At 50.6% G+C, this 19,044-nt stretch overlaps 1 protein-coding gene across 1 annotated transcript in view; it reads left to right on the forward strand.

The window, feature by feature from the left end:
* The window catches only part of GALNT14 (polypeptide N-acetylgalactosaminyltransferase 14), a 99,192-nt gene that overhangs the window by 393 nt on the left and 79,755 nt on the right, over window positions 1–19,044 (forward strand). The window lies entirely within an intron of this gene.

Here is a 19,044-nt window from a genome sequence, read left to right on the forward strand (position 1 = left end):
GGCCCCCGGCCCGGGGGGGGGGGGGTGGGAGTGTGGCGGCCCTTCTGCCCCGCCAACAACTTCGAGCATCCTTCGGGCCTTGGGTTCCTGGGGAGCGGGGGGACCCCAAGAAGGCGAGGCGGCGTGGTTTGTGTCACGCGTGGGGGACGGGCGAGACCTGGCCCGGGTGAAGGGGTCACGCAGCGTTTCCGAGCTCTTTCCTAAACGAGAAGGGCTCCATCTTCTCCCTCATCCGAAGCGAGAGGGGAGTAGATGGGAGAGCGTTTAGGTGGTCCACGGTTGGGGCACGTCGGCTGGCAGAGCTGCAGGTGCGTCGGCCGGGTTAAACCTCTGGGGCTTTTTTTAATTACGGGTTTTTGTTTGAAGGCAGGGCGTGGGTAGGAGCGTTGCCCTGTAACTCTCAGCCTGGGTGGGAGAAGGGCGCAGTCGCGTGTTTCTGTGGCATGTTTTGAGTCCCCGGCGTGCACCGGAGTGACGGCACAGGCGAGATGCGAAGAGCATCCCACTCGACACAGGGAGCGAAACAGAGGAGTTTCACTGCCCAAACGGTGTGAAAAGCAGGGGAGCGGCAGTCAGCGTCGTTTGAGCAAGGTCCCACGTCCTCTCCTCTCTCACGGCTGAGCTTAGCTGAGGGTTAACTTTCCAAGGGAGGCGGATTAGATGCTGCTCTTAGTTAGTGTTGTAAATCTTGAATAAATTAATCGGGGTTAGAGCCCAGGTCCTGAAAATCTGCTGAGATTAAGGGTTATCGCAGCAGAGGAAGGCTGCGAGCCCTCAGCCCCTTTTTTGCACCGATGACACGCAACTGAGTGTTTGGCCTGTGGCATACGGCAACTATACGTGTTGGCCAGGTCTTTGGAGAGTCTCATATATGCGTCACCTCTGCAACTGAATTAATGGCTTGATTGGGGAAAAAAAAAAAAGTCAGAACTCATAAAGCTTACTTTGATTTTTTTCGTCCTGAGGAATTATTGGTTTTCCATGTTTTTTAAATAAAAATGATTGAGGAGGTTTTCTCAGGCTTTCAGAAATCTTTCAATCCTAGCAGAGGGGAATGAATCTATGCAATTTCAGGCCCCAAAATAAATAATTATATATAGATTTATTTATTTATTTAAGCGGGGGAAGGCAATAAGTCACTGAAAACAGAGTTAGAAGACAAGCCCTTTCTTAACCATAACTATGCTTTGGTGTCAGTAGGTTTCTGTCGGCACTGCGTTCTTAAAAATTGCAAAATAAGACCTCCTCTGTTTGATGTGAGCTCCTATATTCTCCTTGAAATGAACCTTGCTTCTCGCTTAGCAGCAGCTGCAGCTGAATTGCTGCCGTTTTGTAGCCCATTTGGCTCTCTGCTCCCGTTCAAGGCTCCCCCCACCCTGAGGTGCAGGTTGCTGATGCTGTTAGGGGCCAGGCTGGGCTCCTACAGCTGGCGAAGCAAACTTCTCCCATCATGCAGGATCAGGCCCTGAGTTTCGAAGCTGCAACTGCCAAGTTGCCATAACTCCAGCAATTTGACTGCTAAAATTGCCTCTCCTTCATTTCCTCTGAATTTTCCATCAAAACAGTTGCATCCCCTTGAGATCCATACAGTGCTGATTTTTTAAAATTTTTTTTTTTAATGCATTACATTTTTTGGCTTTGGAAACCGCTTTTGAGCAGTATGAATTATAAGCTGGTTGTGAGCGCGGGGACATGGTGTCACTTCAGTTAACCTCTCTGAATGGCTGCAGAGCTGACTTGGGTACCAGAGGCAGGGATGCTGTGGTCCAGAGAGGAGCCTGGCGGTGTGTCCCGTTCCCAGCCAGCGGGACTGGCTGCCGATGATGGAAACTTGAGCAGAGTTGTCCTCCCAAATTCCTCAAGAAACGAATGGAGGTAGCAGGTTGCTAATGGCAGTGCAAACTTTGCAACGCAGCTATGGTGGAAAAAAATGGAGCAAATCCGTATCAACTTTCCTGGCAGCGTTTTCTGATGTGGGCTTTTTTTTATCCCCCCTCTCCCTTCTGCCTTCTCTCTCAATCAAGCTTTATTTCTGTGGCCATATGCACACCATATATCATGCCTCATGTGGATTTAACCTTTAGACCCTTCTAGTCAGGCTCCAGCTGGTAATGCCTCCTCCTGCCCGTGCCAGTTTCCCAGCAGGGCTCTCGGCACGTGTCCGGTGCCGGAATGCCATGGTGTCCGAGCTTGCCGGCAGGCTGTGGCGTGTTGGTGGTTTGCCCAGGGCCAGTGGCAGAGCTGCTGCTCGCGGAGCTGCCACCCTCGGCTGCATGGAGGGCTTGCCCATCCGTCGCTGTTATTTTGGTCTGCACCCCCCACCACCTCCCTTTACCCCTAATCTTGTGCCGGATCCAGCACTCATCTTCCCGAAGGAAGACTTGGGATGTTTTTCCTATAGCCAGAGAGCTATATGTTGGGGTCGGCAAGGTATCCAAGGAGCAGGCCCTCGGGGTGAGGGGTCCGCTGTGGTCTTTGGGTCCTGCCTACCCTCGAAACACACTGCTGGCTTGGCCTCTCGTGGCCCCAGTGGGACGGGTGTTCAGGGCAGGTCCGACGGCGGTAGCTGATCTTTCCTGAGCTGCTCATGCACAAAGAGGTAGGCACAGTCATCTGTTTTAACTAACTTGGCTTCACCTCCTCTTCCCCCCCCCCCCCCCCCCCCCCCCCCCCCCCAATCCTGTCTCCGTGCATCTCTCACCGCTGCCCAGTGGCAGGCAGGGTCAGAGGGCCCCCCTTCTTCTTGCCAGCCCTTGCTCCCCTCAATCCCTGCCGCCTCCTTTCCCTCCTCCTCCTCCCTGCCGCTTGCAGCCGCTGGCGGTACATGCTGGGGCGGCCAAAGCAGGCTGAGGCTGGATTTTTAGGGTGTGGGACTCCCTCCTGGCTGTGGGGTGTAGTAACCTTGCAGGGCTGGTAGAGTATGGAAGAAAATAACTTGCTCCATTTAGGACCGTGAAGCTGTTCCCGGGACAACTTCCCCAGTCCCTCCGGTGCTGTTATTACTGCTGTCGCTTGGGCTTTTTTTCTCTCTTTCAAAGGGCAGGTCAATTCCTATTAGTGCAGTAAGGGAAACTTGCCCTTGCCCTTTCCCTGCCCTTTATAAAGTCCTGTAAATTGGCTGAGGAGCCGTAGCGGTGTGCCTGCCTCTGCCAGGGTGCGTCGCCCGCATGGCCCGGCCGGGTGTCTGGTTAGCTGCCGTGGGCTCAGCCTGGAGGAGAGCCGAGTCTGATGGATGAAGGTGTAAGGACACGGGGCTGGTCGGGGTTACGGATGAGCTGGGACTCGTCGATGCCTCCTGCCCTCCCTGCCTTTTGGCAGAGGGTTTCAAAATACTTTGCGAGCATTAATTAGTTCCAGCTTGTCTCCCTGGCCCGGCAGTTTTCCGGCAGGATGGACCAGGACCTGGAGAGGTTAACTGAACTTTGTATCCTTCTGGCTCTCGTTGACTCCAGAGGAATTGGAATTGCTCAGCCCTCTTGGAAAATCAGGCTGCCGGTGACCCACCTGAAGTCACACAGGGAAGCGGTGCCGGGGCTTGGCATGGGATCCGGGGATCCGGGCTTGTGGCCGGGCGGTAGTGCAGGTCCATCTCCCCTGCCTCCCTCTGATCCGGCCCTTCGCTTTGGGAAGGGAGGGGGAACGTATAAATTAATAACTTAATTACATTAAGAAATAATGAGAGGAACTGATACGCGGGATTAATTACAAGCAAATTCCCAAATCGATTTGTGAGGAGTACGTGTAGTTGGCTCCGCAGTGATGTTTTGCTAGCGTGCCGGTGCCCGTGCCAGCCTGCAGCCGTGTGGCCCTGGGGGATGCTAATGAGGGAGCAGGAGAGGAGTAGGTGACAGCCCCTTGGTCATCTCATCTTCTCCACCTGGTGAATCCATATCAGACCAAAGTGGGAAGCTGGCTGTATAGCAGAGCCCTGCAGCAGTGAGGGGCTGGCGGGGGGTCTGGGCTCCGGTGCTCGGGGCCAGCAGTGTGTGCAGGAGGGGCACAAAGAGGTTTTTTGTTGGGTTTGGGGTTTTTATTTCACTTCGTTCCCTCCTGCATGCTGGCTTGCTCCCTCTGATGAATGGCTGAAGCACAGCTGACAGCCTCTGGAGGGAATGCGGGTCCGTCAGGGGCTGGATCACAGGAGAAAAGCTACTGAGGAAAAGTTCCTTTAAGTGAGCTGATACACTTGACTTGTACTAGTGTTTGCAATGCAACAGCTCCTTTCCGAGTGTGTGCAAATGCAGCTGGGGGATGGCTCCTGGGAGATAACGAAAGGCTCAGCACCCTTTCTGCCTGCTCCAAGTGCTCTGGTGTGCCCAGCATCCTGCAGGATCGGACCTCGATGTGAAGGGACGCTTGCCAGCTTTGCGCTTGTGTGCCTCGCACCAGCCTGCGCTTCCTTCTGCATCATCGCCATCTAGAAAGCCTCAGCACCTGGAGCTCAGCTGACAGTCTCCAGATATTAAATTCCTGTCAGTTTTATAGCAGCAGAGCCACTTAACAGATTAAAATAACTGTGTATCCTGCAAAAATTCAGATCTTAACAATTATGGGATTGAAGTGGCAAAGCTGTCGGGAACAAAAAGGCAGAGCGTTTGATACCGGGGAAGCTGGTGTTGGCTGGGGGCATGGGTAGGTCCAGGATGGGAGAGAAGAGGAAACTTCTGTCATGCTTTGCTGGTGAAATCCCACCCTGAAATCTCTAGGAGCAAACGCAGGCTTTCTAGCATGTCCAGACCTTTGCTGGTGCGGGAGGTGGGGTGGAATCCCATTGCTCTCTACTGCTGGTGTATTTAGTGATGGATGTGGAAGTACAAAACAGAAAACCATGCCCAAGCTGTCCTCATCTGTGGGACCAGATGGGACAGGTCCGGTGCATCAACGGGTGCCGTTTCTCAAGCGCTTGCCTTCCTTCTGGTGGGCTTGGGAAAGAGATTTTCCCAGCACGGCCACCTCCTTGTTCAAATACCTGCATCCTCATGGAGCAGGAGCGAGGCAAGAAGTCCTGCCGAAGTCAGCACCCAGTCACCTCGGCTACTAAACCAGCTGCAGACAAATGGTGAGCAGCCTGTCTTGTATGTCTCGTTTAATTAATCTACCCACTGCACATCAAGGTGCTCTCTGAGATACCTGTGAAACAATAAGCTGTCAATGAAAACCCTGTTAATTTTTCATTGGTAATTGCAATGAATGAATTTTACCCCCATTACATTCTGGTAGAGCTCTGTGTTGCGGCTGTGACTGATGGGGGCATAAATATTGATTGAACAAGACCTGTTTGCTTTGCAAAACAGTGAGCATCAGGATGTCCAGGTGCCTTTCCTAGCTTGGTGCTTTAAAAAAAATGTATATCAGGGAAGGAGGGAGAAGATGCAAGGATTCTGCTTCTTTGCTGGTAAGATACTAAATAAATTTCTATGCAGCTGGTATGTGTCTTGTTGACAAGAGGTGTTGAGCACCAGAAAAAGAAAAATACTTTATATTCTGCTCTGGAAGGATAGAAAGAGCTGGAAAAGTCCTGCCGCTGTGCTCTGAAGGGGTGTCGGAGGTGGTGATGCTCCCAGGGTGAGCTGGGCTCAGGAGTTTCACGGTCTGTCTTTTAATCTGCTTCTCCTGGCAAGGTCCCTGCGGAGCACCCCATGTTGCCAGCGGGATCGCTCTGGGTGCAGCGTCCCTCGCCGGCTGGCATGGCAGTGTGGCATGGCATCCCCTTGGTAGGTGACAGGGAAGGGTCCAAGCCTTTGTCCCTGCAGCTGGGTTTTTAGGAGGGCTCAGCTCTGGCTCATTTGTGGCCCTGAGCCTTTAGTGACCCTTAGGAGTGGGCTTGACAAAAGAAAGTCCTGCTTTTGAACAGGGAGGTCTCTGAAATCAGTTCTGTGTCTGGATGCCGAGGCATCCTAGACACAGCACAGATATTGTGAAGTGTCTCCACGCTTGAGAGAGATGCTGACTATCAGGGGAGATATTTTTTCCTATTTATCCTTTCACCACCTCAGATATGTCCTGGTTTTGGCTGGGGTAGAGTTAATTTTCTTTCTAGTAGCTGGTATAGTGTTAAGTTTTGGGTTCAGTATGAGAAGAATGTTGATAACACACTGATGTTTTCCGCTGTTGCTAAGTAGTGTTTAGACCAAGTCAAGGATTTTTCAGCTTCTCATGCCCAGCCAGCGAGAAGGCTGGAGGGGCACAAGAAGTTGGCACAGGACACAGCCAGGGCAGCTGACCCAAACTGGCAAAGGGGTATTCCATACCATGTGGCATCATGCCCAGTATATAAACTGGAGGGAGTTGGGCTAAGGGGGGATCGCTGCTTGGGGACTAACTGGGCATTGGTCGGCGAGTGGTGAGCAATTGCATTGTGCATCGCTTGTTTTGTATGTTCCAATCCTTTTATTAGTATTGCCATTTTATTATTGTTGTTATTACCATCATTAGTTTCTTCCTTTCTGTTCTGTTAAACTGTTCTTACCTTAACCCATGAGTTTTACCTTTTTTCCTCCTGATTCTCTCCCCCATCCCACCGGGTGGGGGGGAAGTGAGTGAGCAGCTGCGTGGGTTAAACCACGACAGATACGTAGAGAGGTGGATTATTTACTCAAAACCCCAGGCTGTTTTCTCCTTCTCGCTCTTCCCGTCCACGATAAGAGAACATCATCCTGATTGATTTTGATGTGCTCATGGCCCAGGGCCTGTCTTGGCTGGGTTTGCTTCCTCTTGCTCTGCCGAGACGTCTCTTGAGCCTGGCTCTGCAGCGGGATGCCTGCCTCCCCACGGGCAGGGGGACTTGGCACACGGGATGGCTGCAGGGTAAGGGCTATAAACGGGAATAACGTGCCTGGGGAAGGCAGGTCTGCAGAGCGTTTTATGGTACGGGGACTAGAGTTTTTCCATCCCTCCCGAAGCTGAAAGGTTGCTTTTAGGCATAGAGCAGAGCACGCAGGGCACTCTCTGCTGAGCTGCTGTGGTTTAGCAGGCGCGAGCTGGGCGAACGCAGGCGCTGGAAGGGCAGCGCTGGGAGAGGCAGCCTTGCAAACAGCACCGTCTTATAAGCCCCTGTAAGTGCAGGTGCAGCATTTTTGTCCCAGGCTAGCAAATCCCCGGGTAGCTGAATACGGGGTTTGAGCAGAGGTGGTGCGAGCAGAGTGTCCTTCTTGGATCTGTGTCCGGTGCGCGCAGCCCACGGGGTGCCAGATTGGTACTTGTGGGTGCTCTAGTCTCTTTGCCCGTGGAGAAATCAAGCTTGGGAGAAGCCATGGAAATGCAAAAGCAACCTACTGCTGCTGGGAGAGAGAAACACAGTTACAGCCGTTCCCCTTCTGTGAGGGCAGCCCAGCATTTGGTGCAATAAAACCAATTACGGGGAATGTATCTGCAGAGAAAGCAAAAGCAGGATCTGTTTAACAAAGATGTTTGCGTGAAGGGGTAATTACGTGTAGCCTAACGACAAAGGGTGCAGTGGATTGACTATTAATTGGAGTAGCGTGAGCGGGAGATTGCTGGCGTTAGCTCTGTGTTTCTTGCTGGCTTCCTCCTGTTTAAAGAAGGAAGGGGTGAGGAGGAGCAGATGATGGGGGGGGGTTGCTCTCAATCCACTTTCTCGTGCAATGAAAAAGCCATTTTCCCCCCTTTCTCTCACAGCGAAATGTTCAGATTTTGCCAGCAACACTTAGCACAGTTGCTTACTAAGCTGCAATTAAATTGATTTCCCACCCTCTTTCCCCTTTTTGGTTCCAGAATCTCAGCAGAAGTCAACGTTAGGGAAAGAGTGAGCTGAGGAGGAGATCTTGGGCCCCATCTTCTGCTTGTCTAAATTGGTATTGCTCCACTCTTCCTATGTATTTCCACAGGAGCTAGGGAAGGTGGGCTGCCTAGATAGAGGTTTTCCAGTATAGCTGTTGCTCTGGTGGGGAGGGCACCCTTAGGTCGGGCTGGATCGGTCTATAGGGTACCTGGGGAGCTGTGGGGTGGGTGTTGGATGTCCTGGGGGGCCTGGGGCTCTGGGTGCCCGTGGCACAGGGGTGCTGGGAGGAGGAGGATGATTTCTCATCGTTAAGGTGTGCTTTTGGAAAATGATCAGTGGTGACAGGTTCAGCAAGAGTTCACCGCTTTGTTTGTGGAGGCGGCATTAGTAGTACTAATAGTTTGCCTCAATCCCGCTGTTTGGAAGCTCCTTATGAGCCTTAATTAACCCTTACCGCAGCCCCGAGGGAGCGAGCGAGGCGCAGCCGTCCTTCGCGTGTCACAGAAGCGTTTGGGGAAGGGACAACGTGCCGGTTTCACTTCTCCGTGGCGGGGGACACGCTGGGTTGGGGACCGTCCCCAGCCAGAAGGGATGCAGAGGCATCGGTGGTGGCACCCGTGGGGCTGGGGGGAACCTTGTGTCCCTCACCAAACCCTGCCCTGCCGCACGTAGGCAGAAATTAGTGATGATTTACCGCAAAACAGCTCAAGCTCCGGCTTTGTGATATTATTTGGAGGAGCAAGTGAGCTAATGATTGCATCTCGTCTCAGGAAGGGCCGCGGGAAGTGCGGTGCTGGAAGAGAAGTGATTCAGAAGCAAAACAGGTTCGTTTTCAGATCAGGCTGAAAGACAAGGGAATGATAGATTATTATTATTCTTTTTTTCTAAATTTTATTTTTTTTCCCCACCATCTCAAGTACAACTGAGGGTTTTAATCTTTCCCTCCTTGGTTTTCTACTGGAAACACCAACAATAAACCTGACTGGAAAGTGATACGAGGAGAACAGGATTCATGTCGTGCAAAACCAAACGAGCTCTGAAATCACCTACTATTCTCTAAACATTTTTCACAGAGCCAAGGAAATTGAGATGGATTATTCTTTTTTTTTTTTTTGAAGCCACTGAAGGAATAAGTCCAAAGGATGTAATTTGGCCCAAGCAAGGAGAGCAAGGCTGCTTTGTCTTGGCTTTCTAAGTATCTTTGCCTGCATTTAGACACACACCATTTCCTCCTCAAGGACCACTGTCGGCATCCGCCGGTTACAAACACACCTCATAACACATTATGGAGGCACACAGCTTGCAAATAAGACACAAGTATGTTCAGTGGCGCAGGCCTCGGTTGCAGCCCCCCCCCCCCCGGGCCAGGGGGAGTTTGTGCACATCTTTTCTTTCTTGTGAATTGAATTTTTAGTTGCGTGTCGTTAGGTGAGACAGAGAAAAGCTGGAAAGGAGGAGTTACAGGTGCGAGCAGGCTCGTTTTCAATGGCTTGGGTCAGTTCCTTTTATTAAACATTGATTTTTTTTTTTTTAGGTTTTTTTTTTTTTTAAAAGAGGTTTTTTTTCCTCTGAGTCAGGGTAATCTACCCAATGGGTTGATTTGGGGTCCTTCAGAATGGACTAATATCCTCTAGTATCCTTTGGGACCTGTCTCGGGGGATGTTTGGCATGCAGCCTCTTTGCACTTTGACCTCACCAAGCCGAAATGCGAAACTCAGGATCTGGTTGGGGAAGGCGGGTGGTTTTTCCAGCGGGGTGGGCAGTGGGAAGATGCAGGGGGGCTGCTGGGGCTGGTGTCTGGGAGCCGAGCTGGGAGGGAAGCTGTCGTGTCGCACGGTCCTGCCTTTTGGCAAGAGCGGAGCTGGATGGGGAGGGAGCGGTGAAGAGCCGTGGCTTTTATAATGCCCGCTGCATTTTCCTGGTGCCGTAATATGGTGTAATTTGGAGAGAAAGAGACTCAAACGTGCATTAAACAGCCATCTGCTCCTGCGACTGGGATCGAAATGGATGAATAGCCATATAACGCTCAGAGTTAAACTGTGTACAGCGTGTAGGCTGCGTATGGTGTGCTCCATGTGGTATTGTGAAACGCTTTGTGAAGAGCCCTCCCATCCCGCAGGAAAATCTCTGGTTTAGGTCTCTTAAGAAAAGAAAGCACCACCCACCGTGCAGCCCTTGGGGATGGGTGCTCAGCCCAGCGGTGCCCCATCGGTGCCGTCTGCTGGCCGTGGCGCAGGAGGAGCAGAGTTTGGGGTGGAGATGACACGTGTTGCGTGGGGCCGGCCAGGACCAGCTCTCCCTGCCCAGCTGCCGTGGCACGGAGCGAGGGAGGGATGGACAGACAGCTTGCCATGGCGGAGGGATGGCACCTGTCTCGGGAAGCTGTTAGCAGCGATTCTGCTGTGGGCTTGAAATTCTGGGAAACGGGAAGGAAAATCAATTTGCCTTTTTTTCTTAAGTTTTGACCTTTTTTTACCATATAATTAAGTACCCACAAAAATACTGTTCTGGGTGTTTGAAGACCCGGACTGAGGTTTTAAAGCGGAGCGTGCTGCCGTACCCATTACCGCTTTAATTTAGCTCCTATTAAGTGGATGTGGTTTGAATCCTGCCCGATGCAATGATGTACAAGAGTACCCGCACAGCATGCTGGATGGCCTCTGCTCCCTCTTCAAGAAACTTTTTTGTTTTATTCCTTACTGCTTCTTGCTGACCCCAAGCTCACAGATGGAGGACAACGTTATGCACTTCCATGCAGACTTCTCTGTCATGCTCGATGCTCTAGCAGCCAAGGGCTTCACGAGCAGTAATAATTGTATTTGCACAGCTTCTGGATAAATAAGGATGTAAGTCCGCCTTGCAGAGGTGATAAGTGAAGGATTTGGTCAGCGCTAGAAATGGTGAGAAGACAAAGTCTACGAATAGTCTGAAATCTGCTGAGACTTCAGCTGCAGTCCTAGGAAGCGTCAGGTATTTGTGCAAAATTAGGCTTTGCAAAGGCTTATCACTTTGCCTGGTTTGGTGGCATTCTCGGGGTGGGGAGGGAGAAGTGAAATACCTGAGCCCATCAGAGAGGCTGTCATCTGCCTGATTTGAAGTCCCAGCCCCAGAGCTTGGAGAAGGAAGGACATCTCAAAACATAGGGCACCAGGATTTTGTAACAGGATCAAACCAACTTTTTCCTTCCCTGGTTTTGTTATTTGAAAGAGAGTCTGGTTCTCCATGCCCAAACCTCGATCGCCCTGCAGTAGAAAACTAGCCAGGACATTTTTGAATGAAATAGCTGAAATCTGAAATTAGACTTGCAAGTGGCAAGAAAAGACATTCGGATGATGAGAAGAGTGGTACGCTCATGGTTCCCACTGCTGCTGGTGATGTGGCCTCTGTTCCTGCGCACAGTTACGGATGTATCTCCTCAAAAGGGACCTCCTGTGTGCATGCACGCACTCAAGAAACATGAAATTTCCAAAATCAAATGTAAAATACAAACACAATCTGCCTTGCAAGGTGAGAGCAAGCTCTGGCAGGCATCCGAATGCTGGGGAAAGTCGTTCAGATGTTGTTCTTCGCCTGAGGCACCGTGAGGCTCGGGGAGGTGAGGACACCTTTGCCTTCTGGAGGCAATGTCAGTGAAGGAAAGTCAGCTCCAATTTGGCCTTATGAGCAGAAGCTCCACTAGCGCGTGTGAGGCAGGAGGAAAACGCGTCGGCACTCGAGGGCACCGGCTGGTGGGAGGTGAAGTGCGGTCAACCTTCCCCAACGGGCACGAGCGGCGTTCTGCGAAACAGGATTTCTTTGCTCTTGGTGCTTTATTGCATCCTTTGGGGATCGGGTCCCGCTGCCAGCATCGTGGCCAAATCCTGACACTGGATGCGTCCCAGAAGCGAAGAACATCTCTGCTATTTAACCAAACCCTTGTACATCTGCTATTTAACCTGAGCGATGTACTTAGACCGCAGTTGTCGAACTGGGGCGGGAATTGGTATAAAGGCACTTGCTGTAGGTGGAGCGGCACGAGCAGGTCCAGCCCCGGGGTTTGCCTGTGCAATAGCTGGAAATGAGCACATTACATAAAGTGTAGTTTGCACCTTTTAATCTCGGTGATACCTGCATGCGGGCACCCCTATTTGGGATAAAAGCTTATTCTGCTTCAATTAATTTTATATCAATGTAAGCTGAATAATTAAAGGTGTGAATGAAAGGCCAGGTAGTTATTTCCCTTCCCTCTGGTGCACGAGCTGCGCTGAGAAAGCCAGAGAGGTGGGAGCACCCAGCAATGCGGGTGTTAGTCCAGCCAAAACCTGCCTGTACCCTCTCACAGCCAAACAATTCTGAGTTTCTATAGGTAAATATCAACTGGGATCAATAATTTTTGATGCAGATCTCCTGGTATTAACACCAGTTTGGGCATTAGCACCAGCTGTGCATATGGCCTTGGGCAAGCCGGCATCTTTCTTTCTGAATGTAGGCTTGGGTCTCAAGATGTTCTCTCTGTCTTCAGGCAGAACTAGCAGCCATTACTGTATCCAAAAGGTAAAGCAGGTGAATTTCCACTTTTTTTCCTTATTTCCAGACACTGTGTTTCAAGTCCATAGGCTAGGGCTGGCTGTATTTTGTAGGCGTTTCATTACAATAGGCTGCAATAGGTAACTGGCCATTTCTGCATCAAAATCACAGGGAACTTTTCAGAATTATATTAATCCAATAAAAGAGTAAAAACTTTTGAAGTGTAAAAGTTGGGGATCTTTTTCCTTTGAGAATGGACTAACGCTTGACCTGAAGAGTATGATACATCTCTAGTTCTAAGGTGCAGCTAAACTCAGGCCGTGCTCAGGATTTCTTTTTCTCCCCCAGTAATCCTTTCCCAGTGCATCAAACACAGTTACAGGAGATTAATTTGCTGAAGGTCTTAATGTTTGCTGCGTGTTACAGGGACCCAAATTCCCCACGGGGCCGGCTTTGACTGAAGGAGGCTTTAAAGCCACCCAGTTCATCCCAGCACGTGCTTAAGGGCTTTTGCCACATGGTTCGGTTTTGAGAGAACATACTGGGAAGCCAACACTCGCTTTTCTGTAAGTGGGGCTGATTTCGGATGCTGTAAGGAGCATGGTAAAGTTTGATAACCCAGCAGCGTGGTTAGTGCCTTCCCTCGTGCTGCCTGCCTGTGCTCTTGCAAGGAGCCACAGCATGATTACAAGGGCTGTTAAATGCCCTTAATATTCATGCTGTTAGAGAGAGCATTACTCCTGCAGGCTCTGCTGTCTGCTGCTGTTTGCAATAGCATCGCACTGATGATTAAATCACCGATGCCGCATTGAATAGCCTCTGAAGCCCCTCCAGCCAGGAGATTCAAAGGCAGAATTAAATCCCTCCCATTTGCCCACCTCCTTTTTTCTCTGTCTCTTAAGTAACAACATTTTTTTTTTTTTTTTTTTTTTTAAGAAAAAAAACCACTCCACCCACAGAGGGAACGGTTCAGAGCCGTGAGATGAGATGGGAAACGAGCCCTTTGCAGAGAGGTTAAGAGAACAGGGCATGGGTGCAGCGAGGGAAAGGAGCCGGGGGGGTCGGGGGGGCACAGGGGTGATGCAGCACTGCTCTACACACTGCTGCTTCTCATACTCTTTTCAAATGCGGTTGGGAAAAGCAGTGTGCTGAGTAAGATATATATATATATTTATGTATATATATACTGATATATACTTGGTAGTGCAGCAAATGGGAGGGTGGCAGGGAGTGCTACGGCGGTGGCGTGGGGAGGTGTTTGGAGCTGAAGCCAGCAGGTGCTTATTGTGGAAGGGCCCCAATCCATCCTAACTTCTCTGGATGCTGGGGGGAAGCTGCTCCCTCTTGGTTTTTTCTCTTCGGGTTGGTTGGTTTGGGGAGCATCCATTCCCCGCTGCGCCTACACCATCGTCCCAGTTCGCGGGTTTCCTTGGCTGGTGCCGGGATGCAGCCGTTTCCCCGTCAAAGCCTCGTCCCTCGCACGCAGCCTCAGATGCTGCAGAGCGGGCTTCAGCCTGTCTGTTTTTTTAGGGAAAAGAGCCAAAAACGGTTTCTTGGTACCCTGCTTCACTCGTTTGGCTGCTCCCCATCCCTCTCGGTCCCCCAAGACTGTGTCCTCTCTCCCCTGCCTGTATCCCTGCTCAACCGCAGGTAGTGCAGGTGGGTGGCTTGTCTCGGAGGTGTCCCAGTGCTTCCCATTCGGCCCCAAAATGTGCGGTGTCCATCTGGCCATATAAAGACTCAGTTTTAGCTCATGGGGCCAGGGACTTTGAAAGGCCCGTGGGTGTCTGGCAAGAGGGGTGCTGAGCCAAACATCCTTGTCCGTGGGGAAACTCTGGGGGCTTTTCCGAGGCCGGTTCCCAGAAGCTCAGCAGTGGCCTCAGCAGCCCTTCTTTTCTGCGCTGGTATTGCCGGGGAGAAGGCTGGCACCTCCACAGATGACTCGTTGTTGTGGCTTGCGTTCACGGGGTCTTGGTGAGAAGAGTCCTGACGGGGTGGCCATTAATTAACCTGTCGGTTAATTGCTCCCCCGTCGGTTTCAGTTAGAGAGAGCAGCGTGGCGGGGACGCCTGGCTGGGCGCCGGCAGGAGGCTTTGCTCAGGGTTCGCCAAGGCTCCATTGATTTTTGAGCTTGTCACGCCGTTCATTAGGAGAGGGAGAGCGAACTAGGTGTTTAGCAGAAATGCTCCGAGTTGATCCTGATGGAGCAGGTTTCTCCGCTGCCTGGTTAGGGGAGGGGGAAAAAAATCGTTTTGCCCAAATCTCCTCTGCTCCTAGACCACTCAGCCTCAAACCTCCCGTCTTCCAGAGGTGCCGGGCAGGGCGTCTGTCCATCTGTCCTGGCATTGCCCCCATCCTTGCAGATTTGCTGCAATGAGAGAGAGTGAAGAAAATTGCGCTGTTGGTGCTCTTGGTTCACGGGATGATTTTCTGCCCTATATCCCTCCTCCTTGTCCCGCCAGGCTCCCATGGCCAGGTCCCTGTTGCATATTGGGCTTGATGCGTCCCTTTTTCACGCAGCTCATGCTGGAGCTGTGCTGATCGAGGCAGTAAATCAACTTGTTGGTGCTGTGGAGATAAATGATGGCTGTAATGTGAACTGAGGGGGAGCAGATAAAAAAAAAGAAATAAAAAAAAAGAAAAAATTGTGAAGAAAATCATGTACTCAACGACGGATGGGCTATGAAATGAAATATCTACCTCGACCAAGGCCCCTCGGCACAGCAGCACGGTCCTAGCAATGACTCGAGGTGCTGCAATGGGACCTGCTGGGAAGCATGGGGAAGGAAAAGGGGGTTCCCGTGTGTGCAGGGCTGCTCTGGCACCCCACCTTCCCCCCAGCTCCTTGACAGCTGCTAACGGGTGGCGGAGATAAGGATGAAAGCCGGTATCTGCAGCGTGGGCTGAGGCGCGGGACTGAATAGAGGGCACCAAATGGAGCTAAATCATAGGCCAATTTATAGTCTCGCCGTCTACAGCTGCAGGGAAGGTTTGAGCTGAGATACTATTGTTTGAATGTCTCTGCAGCTCTTAAGGTTGCAACCTCTCCATTTGCTGCCTGCCTTAGCTGGGTTTTGTTTCTTTTTTTTTTTTTTAATTTTAAAGCACTTTCCTGCTGGTAAAAGGCTGACAGCGCTCAAGGCTTAAGTCTTCTACTGATTTCTGCAAGCGGCGGCGCTTTCTGGGTCCCCAGGCTGCCCGGACTGTGTCCCTCAGCCCTGGCCTCCACTTTGGGGATGGAGAAAGGTGTTTAGAGTTGAGTCAGTGGCATCTCCACCGGTGGGTAATTATCCACTCGGAGCTGAACGGAGCCCGGCAGCTCCCCGTGAGCCACAAACCAGATGTTGGGTGGCAGTGATTTAAAGCCCCTGTCATCTGGAGACAAACGGGTGATAATGATTCTCTTTTTATAGATGGGGACTTCAAGGCACAGGAAGATTTAATGTGGGGATGCTTTGTAAAATTAACTACTTAGCTAAGTTTAGCAAAATCTTAGCCAAATTAACTAAAACTGAGCTAAATTTAGCTAAAATCATAGAAGAATTGTCGTTCTTGATGGGGAAAAAAGCAGAAATTGGAGGGGAAAGTGAAGAGTTAGTAACGCTGATGAAGTTGTGACACTGGTCGGTAGTTCAGGAGCGTGCCCCTGCCTGGAGTATGCTGCTGAGTTTTCGGCATCTCACTGGGATGGGACCTGGGTTGGAAGAAATTAAGGTGGATGGAAAGTTATCTGCAGGGAGACAGAGGGATTTCACCAAGGGACCTCACTGCTGATGGGCTTCTGCAGGGTCGAGCGCTTGATGGCTAGCAGCAGGAGGATTTGACACCTCCGTGGCTGTCCTCAGCCACAGCTTTTATAAAAGGAGGCAAAAGAGATGGCAAAAAAAAAAAATCTTGTGACTGGAGGCTGTCTCTTGCTGGCAAAAAACTGGGGAAGAGCATCACTCGTAAGGGAGTTGCATCTCGTTTAGCAGTGTGGGGAGGTTTGCATCTTCCTGGCCGGTGTCGGAGGCAAGGTGTCTGGTCAGACGGTTTGGGAATGATTTGTTTTCTGAGGTTGGGTGTGGAGGAAAAACAACGCTGTTGTAGTCCCACGCCCTTGGAAGTGAAATGTAAGGAAGGAGAGACGAAGAAAAGCCTCTGTAGCTGAAGGAGGACGTGAAAGAGGGTAAGCTGAAATTCAATTCTGTGAGCCTGGCCGTCGACCAGGAGGCTGTGGTGAACTTCTGCCATGTGCCTTGGGATTTGTCATGACTGGGTGCACTTTGGAGCTATTTTTCCTACAGCAGAGCTGTATCCTTCTGGAGATGTTAAGCTGCCAGAGACAAGATGGATCATTGCAGGTGTAAAAAAGGCTTGGATGTATGTTTTTCCTTTTATCCCAATTTATGTTCGAGATAGTTGTAAGCCCCCTGGAAAATTATTCCTGGTAGAGGATCTGGTGATGTGCTAGTGGCTTTCTGCCTTTTGGCTTTTCCAAGAGGCAGTCCCAGTGGACTAACCGAGGGGTGTCAGTGTTACTGGCCAGCAGTGGTGAAGCTGGTCTGTGGGGTCACCATCTCCTCTTCCTCTGCTGAGGAAAGCTGGGGAGCTGATGTCCCCTGTGGATCAGGAGAGACCAGAGACGTGGTTTTGTGGACCGTGCGTGCCTGACCTGGCTGTTATCTGCCCATCTATCTTCAGCCCTTGGAGTCAGCAGAGTTGTTGCATCTGAGCAGTATGGATGCAATCGGAGTCAGGTGGGCTGATGCCGGGGGAAGCCGTGTGGCAGCATCCCTACCTGCACCAGTGGGGCTGGGGACCACAAAATGGGACCCAAGGCTAACCCCAGAGCCTGCACTGCTGGGAGGTGAGACGAGGATGCAGGGCTGGTTCGGTGAGCAATGCAGGGGTTAACCCAGCATCCCCACCTCGCTTCTGGGGCAGGTATTATTGCAGTGCTTTCAGGAAAGTGGTCTCAGAAGAAATATCCTTGTGGAGGCAGAAATCTGAATAATCTCTCAGTTTGCAGGCTGCTCTGATAAACTTTTGTTTTCAGAAGCAAGAAACAGGTTGCACAGTTTTTTGTTTCCTCCCAAAAAACCCACCCCCTGCCATTAACACAGTGGGTAGGGCGAGGAAGAAATATTTCTTTTTTTATTCATTTGCTTTCATTAAATATTTTATCAAGAAACATTCACCTTGGCCTACCCAAAAGCCCTGTTTCAGCTCATGAACTTATTTCTTCCCTCTGGAAACCCTCGTCCGACAGGAGTCCCCCACCGGCAGGGCAGACCCCGGCACTGCAGCTTTCGTGGGGTCCCCGGGGACGAGCCCCGGCAGCATTTTGCCACGGGCAGTGTTCTTTTGCAAGTGTGGCAGCCGCTCTCGAAGGGACGGGGATGCTGGTGGATAATGGCACGTCGTTTTGGTTTGATAGCTCCTGTGTTGAGCATGGGGCTCGGTGTCCCATCCTAACCTCGACCTTGGTTTTCCCCCTCCTCCTCTGCAGCTCTTGTGTGCCCATCAGGAACACAGCGCGGTCAGGGCAGCTCTCACAAGCGAGCGTCACTCTTTTAGGTTTGTGGGTAATAACGAGCCGCGGTGTGAAATAGCAGTTTCTTTTATAGCATTCTTCTCTACAAAAGTCCCCTTGAATTTAATGAAGACTTAGAAAGTTGTTCCTGAAATTTTTACGCCGACATATAGATATCCATAAAAGAGCCTTCCATAAATGGAACAGAAAGGAAACCATTCATTTTAGCGTCTGTGCATTTATGGATTGATTTTTACAGAATCCTATTAGTTTCACTGCCAGTAAATGGCACGAGGACTCTATTTCAAACCAGACAATGTCAAGGTATAGAGGTGGACATTAAATACCGTCCTACCTGTTGCTGTTCAGCTATAGTTCCTGTTTGTGTCAGAGCAGAATATAATTGCAGAGACCAGGAGTGCCAAGTCAATCTCATTTCAACTCTTTGATTAATAAAATCATTAGGAACCAGATTAACATAAGAGGTTGGCATTACACTGTCTCAATGGCCCATTAAATAGATCTGATAATTTTTGCACGATGCTTTCTTAAAAGCAAAGAAATAGTCTCCTGTAGCCGTTACTTGGTGCCTACTTTTGAGAAAGCAATGATTCATGAACCTCTTCCTAAATAAACGAGTTACATACAATGGAAAAAACCACCTATAAACCACAGACTGCTACTCCTCCCCATAATGCCCACAGTTTCTGGATTTTTTTCACCTCTTCCCCTTGCCAGGTGGAGGACAGAGCATCCTCTCCCTGCCCAGAGGGCTGCTGCCAGCCCAGCATTACGTGACCGCAGCTGGCACAGCGACCTGTTGCAGCGGCCATTTGCACTTTACCTTCACGCGGTGTTCGAGCAGCTGACAGCCAGATGGTTTCATAAATAGCCACGTCTCCTTGGGCCAAGGATAGCTCACCTTCCAGTGTCATTACCAGTCTCTCTCAGATTATTACGAACGAAAATATGCTATTAATGTGATTTCCATTTTTTTCCCCCTCCCTATTTAAGCTCTCTGCTTTGTGCATCTTGCTGGGTTTTGGCAGCGCAGTGCTTTGATTTTCGCTGATAGGCGGTTTTACTTTTCAATTTCAATTCCAGCTACATTTGGTTTGCAGAGTGTGGGGACTCTGCAATTAAAACCAAAACCGAGCCACACATGACGAAGCAAGGCAGGAAAAGCAACAGGCTAACACTTTCAGTATTACTAAGTTTTCTAAGGGTCGCTCTACAGCCCGGGGAAGAATGGGCAAATTTGGTGCTTCAGATTGAATATGGC

This window comes from Haliaeetus leucocephalus, unplaced genomic scaffold, assembly GCF_000737465.1.
Source record: "Haliaeetus leucocephalus isolate CR32 unplaced genomic scaffold, Haliaeetus_leucocephalus-4.0 Scaffold577, whole genome shotgun sequence".
Lineage (NCBI taxonomy): Eukaryota > Metazoa > Chordata > Aves > Accipitriformes > Accipitridae > Haliaeetus > Haliaeetus leucocephalus.